This window comes from Nuphar pumila, chromosome 3 (genome assembly GCF_984573655.1).
Source record: "Nuphar pumila chromosome 3, dmNupPumi1.hap1.1, whole genome shotgun sequence".
NCBI classification, from domain to species: Eukaryota; Viridiplantae; Streptophyta; class Magnoliopsida; order Nymphaeales; family Nymphaeaceae; genus Nuphar; species Nuphar pumila.
The window spans coordinates 105144244-105153183 of record NC_143251.1 but is presented as its reverse complement, the minus strand read 5'-3'; the positions used below and the strand labels follow the sequence as shown (position 1 = coordinate 105153183).

At 41.1% G+C, this 8940-nt stretch overlaps 1 pseudogene; it reads left to right on the top strand.

Moving 5' to 3' along the window:
* The first annotated feature begins 613 nt into the window (after positions 1–613).
* LOC149843193 (adenosylhomocysteinase 2-like) lies at positions 614–5685 on the top strand (annotated as a pseudogene).
* Positions 5686–8940: the final 3255 nt, after the last annotated feature.

Here is an 8940-nt window from a genome sequence, read left to right as displayed (position 1 = left end):
ATGTAATCAATGTTGTGAGGAGGTATGCTTTTGTTGTGAAACTTAATACAGTGTCTTATATTTTCTCTTTCATGGCAGGCTCTGATGCATTCGACAGATAGGTATGGGACGCAGGAATACCGTGTGGGCTATTAATGTAGTTGTCATGCATCTTTGCATGACCCGAAGTCAACAATGTCGGATTTGTTAAGAGTTTATAGCGATTTGTCATTGACGACTCGCGGTCCGTTGTTGGGTTTGCTTAAATCGAGAGATAGCGATTTGTTGCTTTCGCTGGAAGTCGATTCCTGACATCACTGAACAGCAATTTGTTGTTATCGTTGAATAGCGATTTGTGGCATCGCAACATAGTGATTTGAGGGTATTGTTCGAATGTCAAGCTAAGCAGGCTGAGAAAGGTTGTTCAAGTAAGTTTTTTTGTGGCATTGATAAAGGTTGCGATTCATTTTATGATCTGAGTAAGTTATATGTCCCCCCCCCTGAACAGGGCCGGTACTGAGATCTCATGTTCGGGGGTTCCAAATAGCGCCACGTATAAGATGCAGACCGGCATGTATCCCCATGTGTGTGTGCATCATATTGCATCGTAATTTGGTGCCGCAGCAAAGACTTGATGACGGTTTATGTGCCTTGGCACTCCTGGTGGTGCACCGAGCGCGCTCTCGACTGGGGCCCAGGCGGCGACCCCGACCTCATCGTTGATGACGGCGCCGACTTCACGCTCCTCATCCACGGGGGGGTCAAGGCAGAGGAGGAGTGCGCCAGCTCCGGGAAGCTCCCCGACCCGTCGTCCACCGCCAACGCCGAGTTCCAGCTCGTGCTCGGTCTTATCCGCGACGGGATCAAGGTCGATCCCATGAGGTACCACAAGATGAAGGAAAGGCTCGTTGGCGTCTCGGAGGAGACCACCACTGGCGTCAAGCAGCTCTACCAGATGCAGGCCAAAGGCAGGCTCCTGTTCCCCGCCATCAGCGTCAACGATTCCGTGACGAAGACCAAGGTGAGACGGGTTTCTTCTTCTTGTGCGGATTGAGTTATCAGATCTGGTTCATTCTTACCAGGTTTATGTGCCTTGGCACTGGGATCTCATGGATTTCTGATCGGTTGTAGACTAGATCTATAGATGCATGGTTTTGTAGTTACTTACCTGAAGCAACAGGATCTCTGGATTTTGTAGTTAGTTATCTCTGGATGCAGAGTTTATATAGTTACTTATCGCAAGTAATGTGATCTCTAGATGCATAGTTTTGTGGTTAAACTTCGGAAGTTGCCGGATCTCTAGATTCAGAGTTTATAGTTACGGTTCGTTGTTTTTTGGGGCAATATCTGGAGAATTTTGGTTATTATTAGTAAAACTGGCATTTCATGGTGGAATCTACGATCTGAAGTTGGGATCTGCTGAGATTAGTAGCAGACTCAGCCAGATCTGGAGTTTGTAGTTACGGTTCGTTGTTTTTCGGGGCAATATCTGGGGAATTTTGGTTATTATTAGTAGATTTGACATTGTGTGGTGGAATCTACGATCTGGAGTTGGGATCTGCTGACCAGATCTAGCACGGCTATAGACTTTAGTGGATCCTGATCTTATTGTGTTTTGAATATTTATGTTAGCTTACATCATGAAATTCTAGTTTATTTAGTTGCATTGTATCCAAATTTTGATTGCTTGCCTTTTTAATCCTAAATTGAAATTTGAGAAAATTAACTCAGAAGCAATGGGATCTTGAGCATTTTTCGCAAGAAATTTAATACCATCTCAGTTTTTTTTAAAATGTTATGTGTCAGGAAATTCTAGCTCTGTGTGCTTCCTCACATGATTTAGATCTTGCAATTGTTGGCTCGAATTTTTGAAGTTCTAACTTTGGACCTGTTCTGATGAATTCTGGAAGCCAGATCTATGTTTACATATGCAATTTACTGACTTGAGCACTTGAACAGATCTTACATTTATCTTCTTTGGTGTAGAAACTTACACTGAATGTCGGACCTTGTTTTCTTTACATTTGATATCTCAGTAGTCGACTCTTTGCACGTGAAATGCTTTGCTAGTTGTTTTTGTGAGTTCCTCAATAGCTTAATGACTTATTTGGTTTGTACTTCAATGTGAATGTGGAAGGATGCACAACCATAATAAAAATAAGATTTGTTTTTTCTTTTTAGGAATCAATGGTTGTGTTCTCTTTGAATGTTGTCAGTATCAGACTATCAGTATCGTCGGTTGGCCAATGATTCAGCTGTATTGGCTGATACCGATACTCAAGTGAATCATTCTATTTTATCGGCCAAAAAATAATAAAAAACATTACGTGTCAATCAGAACGTGATACTTGTTAAAACCATTAAAATAATATTTAAAAATAATAATTTTTAGTATTTTTTGCATTTATTAAAAATATCTGATTTATTGGTGATTCATATCGATTTTCTGCCGATAAGATGGTAATATCCAGTAACATTTTGAATGATTGCCAACAAATGGTTGGTGTAGTTCATTAAAGAAAAAGGTAATAGGGAGAAAACTATAGTAGGTTGCTTTCCTGAGCTTCATGTATTTCAATTGTTTGTTTGAACATGTACACCACTAGGGAAAAATGAAGGATGCACCTACTGATCCAGAAGACGATTTTCTGATTTGTAGTTTTCATTTGCTTGAGTGTTTTGAAAAATAGAAGGCTTTTTGCTCTTCATTTTGGTCCTCTGTTTTTCTGTTTTACATTATTTCTTGAGAGATGCCCCACCCTAATGCGTGCTGAACCCACGGTGGACGTGTTTGAAATATTTTTAGTTTTAAATTTTAATGCATGGGCGATTTTAATAAGTGTCATTGGTTGCTGATATAGTTTAGCCCAGATCAGTGTTATTAAAAACGTGCCTCAAGGCGCAAAAAGCGTGCCTCACCTCGAGGCGAGGGCCTTTTCGCCTTGAGGCCCACTTAAAAAGCGTAAAATCCTCAAGGTGTACGCCTCATGCACCTTGAGGCGTACGCCTTGAGGCAAGGCGCGCCTCACCGTGAGGCGCACATTAGAAAATTAAATGGGCCGAGACCCGAGTCCGACCCGGACCCGTATGCTCGAAGGTTCGAGAGAACTTGTGTCTTTAAAAAAGACACAGGCGCCTCTCTCGAACCTTCTCTCCACTCTGTCCCCTCTCTCGAACCTTCTCTCTCCACTCCGTCCCCTCTCGTCCCCCACCACCGCCGGCCACCACCCGCCGTCGGTCATCGCCTCTTCCACCTTCTTCTTTTCTCTGCTGAGAAGGCGTCGGTGACCCGCCGGCCACCACCATCTTCTTTTCTCTGTTGCGAGGGGGCCAGCGACTCACCGCCACCGTCGTCCGTTTCGACGACCTCTGTTTCTCTGCGTTTTTCGGTGACGTCGAAGTCTCCACCACCAGGTAAGCCCTCTTCTTTACTTCTTCTCAGTGAGGGGTCGACCGATAGGGGGCAGAGCCCCCTGTCGTCGCCTCTCGTCGGCAGGGGGTTACCCCCTCCTCTGCTTTTCTCTCTTGGTCGACCCTTCACTGAGAGTGTTTACTGTTGTTCATTTGGTAGTTCCATTTTTCTGCTAGACATTCGTGTCACTTCTACTTCTTTGTCAAACTTAGGAATGGATCCCAAGATGCTTGGTTTAATAGCTCGAGAGAGTTGAGACATGCAGGTTTTAGACTAAACCCTAGTCATCTCAGATTCTACTGAACACTGTTGTGGCTGAAGACTATGATCTAGTGCATAAAGATCTTCATTGATTGGTTCCTTCTTCATAGATGGAGAATGGAAGGAACCAATCAATGGGAAGTGTCTTCCCGTCATCAATCCTGCAACGGAGGAAACTATAGGTTGTTTTTTCACTTTTTTTTTGTCATTCAAGCCATTGGACCATATGCCCATTTGATTATTCTTCATTTTTCTGTGATTTTATGCAATACCCAATTGCTGAATCAATGGTTTGGGAAAGTGGGTGTTACCTGATTTTGCTTTTTATGGCGCCCACTTATTGAAATTTTCCTGTGTTTGGTGGTTTTTGAGAGGTTTGCTTGGATTTAGTTCTTGTTGCTATGGTGGTAATGATGTTATGATAGGTGGGTGTTGTGGTGATATTCCATTTGGAGTTATGGTTTTTTATGGGAATTTGAACAAGGGAAGTCTTTGGTACTCGTCCCTTTGTTTTCTGTGTCTCTGAATAGTCAGATGATGGTGAAACAGTAATGCGTTTTTTCTTCTTAGCACTTGAAGACTTTGAGAGTCCTTACTGTTGTTCATTTGGTAGTTTCGTTTTTATGCAATTAGATACTTATATAGATCAAGTTGTTGCATTAATGTTACTTTTACATGTTAATCTAATATTTTTTTCGTATTTATTTGAGATTTTTTATTTCGTGTTGGTTGGTGCTTCATCAATAAACCATTTCTTATTTATTTATAATTTTAGATAATTTTTATAGTTTTTTTTAAGTTAATTTTTTTTTTTTTAGGCTTACTCTTTGCGCCTCGAGGCAGATTTTGGTGGAGTGCCTCGCTAAGCCTCAATGCTTTTCACGACACTGGTCCAGATATTAAAAGCTTTAGGTGCATTGGGCGTTACATGCATTTGGGGAGCCCTTCATGCTATTTTGCTTAGCAAACTGTAACGGTTGCTTGCAGTTCGACAACTTGTACGGGTGCAGGCACTCACTCCCTGATGGGCTGATGAGGGCTACCGATGTGATGATTGCCGGAAAGGTTGGAATTGTCTGTGGTTATGGTGATGTTGGCAAGGGTTGCAGGCTGGTGCTTGTGTCATTGTGACGGAGATCGACCCCATCTGTGCTCTCCAGGCACTCATGGAGGGCCTCCAAGTGCGCACCCTTGAGGATGTTGTTGCTGAGGCCGACATCTTCGTCACAACCACTGGAAACAAGGACATCGTCATGGTGAAACAGATGAAGCAGATGAAGAACAATGCCATCGTCTGCAACATCGGCCACTTTGACAATGAAATTGATATGCTCGGACTGGAGACTTATCCGGGCATCAAGCGCATCACAATCAAGCCCCAGACGGATCGCTGGGTTTTCCCGGAGACTAACAGAGGCATCATTGTCCTGGCTGAGGGTCGTCTGATGAACCTTGGCTGTGCTACTGGGCACCCCAGCTTTCTCATGTCATGTTCGTTCACTAACCAGGTAAACCACAGTTTCAAGATCAAAGTCTCGCTATTATTTCGGGTCTGGTTCGACCTAAGCAGAAAAACGAATCCTAATTGATTTGTTGTTAATTATGCTGTAATTCTTCTGCAGGTGATTGCTCAGCTGGAGCTGTGGAAGGAGAAGGGCACCGGGAAATACGAGAAGAAGGTCTATGTGTTGCCCAAGCACCTAGATGAGAAGGTCGCTGCTCTGCATTTAGGCAAGCTTGGTGCCCATCTAAGTTTCTAACCAAGCTCACCCCTGAACAGGCTGAGTACATCAGTATTCCTGTGGAAGGTCCTTACAAGCCACCACACTACACAGGTACTAGGCAACCAAGAAGGAGTTGCTGCTTATCTCTATGCCTTCCGACTGCAAGTTTTTCGCATTCCTTTTTGGTTTCTTTTTTTCTTCCGGGTTTCTGTAGTGGTTTTTTGTGGGCTATGGTGGAGTTCTTTCTCTGTTTCTTTTGGATGTTGGGGATGGGACTCTTCCAATGAGAATGTAGAAAGGGTGGTTTAGTTTGTTGCTGTAGTGCAACATTGATTTGGGGGACTACGAGACTTCTAATGATGTAATACCATTGTCATTCACCAGTATTAATGTTTGTCATCTTAATTATTTCTTGGCTTTCTTTCTTTTTGCTGCTTGCTTCCTATGATCGTCATTCTGCTAAAAATACGGTTTGGCTACATAAACCCGTACTGGCACTGTAATTGATACCTGCAACTCGAGATCTTCATAACTTGTTAAGCTTGAGCGGGCATGTTTGCAACACCCTGTGATTCTAAAATTTTCACATTTTGTGATTTCAAATCGTGATCACAACATAATCACAAGGGCACTGCAAAGATGAGAAAGTTTGCGATTATGATTTTAAAAGCCTCGTAGCTTGTGAAAGTTCTGTTGATTCTCAGGTGAAATCGATGATTTGACATATTTTTAGTTTTTGTAAAAATGGTGATGACATATTTTTAGTTTTTGTAAAAAATAATGATCTGACGTTTGGTTTTTTTTCTTGAGAAGGGGCTCTGTTTTTTCCACGGGGAAGTTTGTTGTTGAGAATGTGTATCACATAATCAACATTCTCATGAACAAGCTTTCACAGCTTGTTAAACCTGTGATCAAAGCGAACATGAGAAAATGGTTTCCCTCTATGATTGCACGAGGGAATGATTCCCTAATTCTGAGAATTGCGTTTGATTTAGAGTCTCTTTTGCATTCGCGAATTTCGTGATTGGGTTTGTCAGGGCAAGTGAGAACTCTTTAGGTTTTGATGAAAACTTTTGGAAAAATCTCTTTTCATGTAATTTAAAATGTAAGAAAGATAAAATAGGTATATACGAAAGCAAAAAAAATTAAAAATACAAAATCATCATAATATTGCAATAAAATCACGATATGGTGGCCATATATTGAAAGTAGGCAAGATTTTGAAAATCTCGTGATATTGTTAGGATGTCACGTTGATTTTCAAAATCTTGGTGACATTTGTCACTGTTCTATAGGCTTAAAGTCTCTTGTTGGCCCTATTAGATCGGAGTGGGGCAGTAGCTGTGGGTGTCAATGGGTCGGGTATGACCGGACCGACCTGTACCAAACCCTATAGGTCAGGGTTTGGTTATAAATAAGAAGATCCGATTAGAATCTGGCTGGGACCTAAGGGTCCAATTAATATATGAAGCCAGGTATGGTTTGTGAAATTTCATACCAGACCCTGGTCCGACCCTAATTCTGACTAAGATTCACAATTTTTCAGTGTAAAAAAGATTTTTAAAATTATTATTTTACTGGGTATGGTCCGGGTATTGTTCATGTAATCTTTATAGGATCTGGGTATGGTTTATCTTATGGTGGGTCTGATTGCACCCGTGTCTGGACTCGGTACCATCATCTCAAATCAGGTCTGGATCTGAACCAAACCCGACCCATTGACACCCCTAGCTGTAGTGTCGGCCGTGCTTCATCATAGAGCATGGGCACAAACCCACTTCAAAGCAGATCAACTTGCTTGGTGTGCATGAGCTGTCTCGGGCCATTTTTCTCCTTTCAGGACCTTAGTTCGGTCTATGGATTCAGGTTGGAGTAAGAAATAGGAATTGAAGACAATTGCCACAACTCTGCTGCTTTTCTAAATGTATTTTCCACCGACAGATATAATATATGTGTACATATGCATGTATGGTATGTATTTATGTATCTATTGTCTAGCATTTCTGGTACCCTTTTAGCCAGGGATATATATATATATATAGAGAGAGAGAGAGAGAGAAAGAGATCGGACTTGGTTCAGATCTAGGCATCTGACCTAATTGGATTCCAATTCAGATTTGGAGCCGGATGGAAAAATGACACACCCATCATGGATCCAATTAACTAATTGGATATATTTTATAAATAACAAGGTTAGATTATCCATTGGGTTCAGGTTCAAATTTTGATGAGAACCTGCATACTGAATACCGATCCGACTATTAACTAGATTCTATCTGCTTTACCGAATCCGTCAAATTGAATTTGGATTCGGTCTGATATTGGTATTAGACATGATCTGTTGATATCCCTAATTAAGTTGTTGGATTGGCCCGAAACTGGTAATAACAGTAATATGATTTTTTGGGGTCAAATCCATAGGGTTTTTTTTTTTTGGACAGAGAAAGCTGGGGTTAGGCAGACCCCTACCAGTTATACAAGCATACCATTTGGGGTTCGAACTTGCAACGTCCCAACACAAGGTGACGTGAAACACAAAAAATTGCTAAGTAATATTTGAAAGGTTTTGCATTAAAAATGACAGCTGAAAAAATGGCATAAAAAGCGAGATGCAAGAAAATCAACAAACAGTATACTTCTTTCAAAAGAACGTGCTTCTTTTTTTTTTTTTGAAAAAAAGAGGGAGTTTCAGTTGTTTTCTCATTCTTAAAGTTTTACTGAAAGAAACGTGTTTTGGTAACTATGATCAGTTTTCAATTGAAGCAACATTAGATATTAGTTGGATTGTTTTCAATTGAAACAACGTTGGATATTAGTTGGATATCCCACCGAATCAGAATCCCATGATATCTGACAGAATCAGAACCCGATTAATCAGATTTGGCAAAGCAAACAAGATCTGATTAATAATCAGGTCTGGATTCAGCATACAAATTTGCATCCAAATCTAAATCTGGAAGTGATGGATTATCCAACCTGATTACATATTGCATATATCCAATTAGCTAATCAGATTTGGATTCAATATCACCTTTTCCCATTCAGCTCCAAATCCAATAATGTCAGATTTGATAAATTCCCAGATCCAACCTGAGTCCAACCCACTTACATCCCTAAAATCAGCCCGTCTAAGATCCAAATTGGACTCAAGTGTTGGTTTTTTCAGCATATTATGGGAACTATTCTTCAAACCCTGGGCTGCTATCATTTGGAAGAAAAATGACAAGGGTGTCATCCAGCTGCTATCAGTCATATCATTTGGCATCAGAGCAGGTCAAGGGATTTTAAGTGATGACTGTGTCATCTTTGGTGAAGCCACCTTAGACCAGATGACTTGAGTTAGCTGCATTCTTAACTTCTTTGTCCTAATATCAAGGATGTGTTAGAATAAAAATACCCGAGAAACACTATTTACTGAAAGCGACCATTGTCGATCTGAACATTGCTTCAATCAAGGTGGGTTGTCGGCGTTCTCTTCATCCAATTGATGACTTTGATGAACCTAAGCCATCATGTCGAAAGGTGAACAAGACCCTTGAACTCCAAAGATTGAGAAAAATCTAT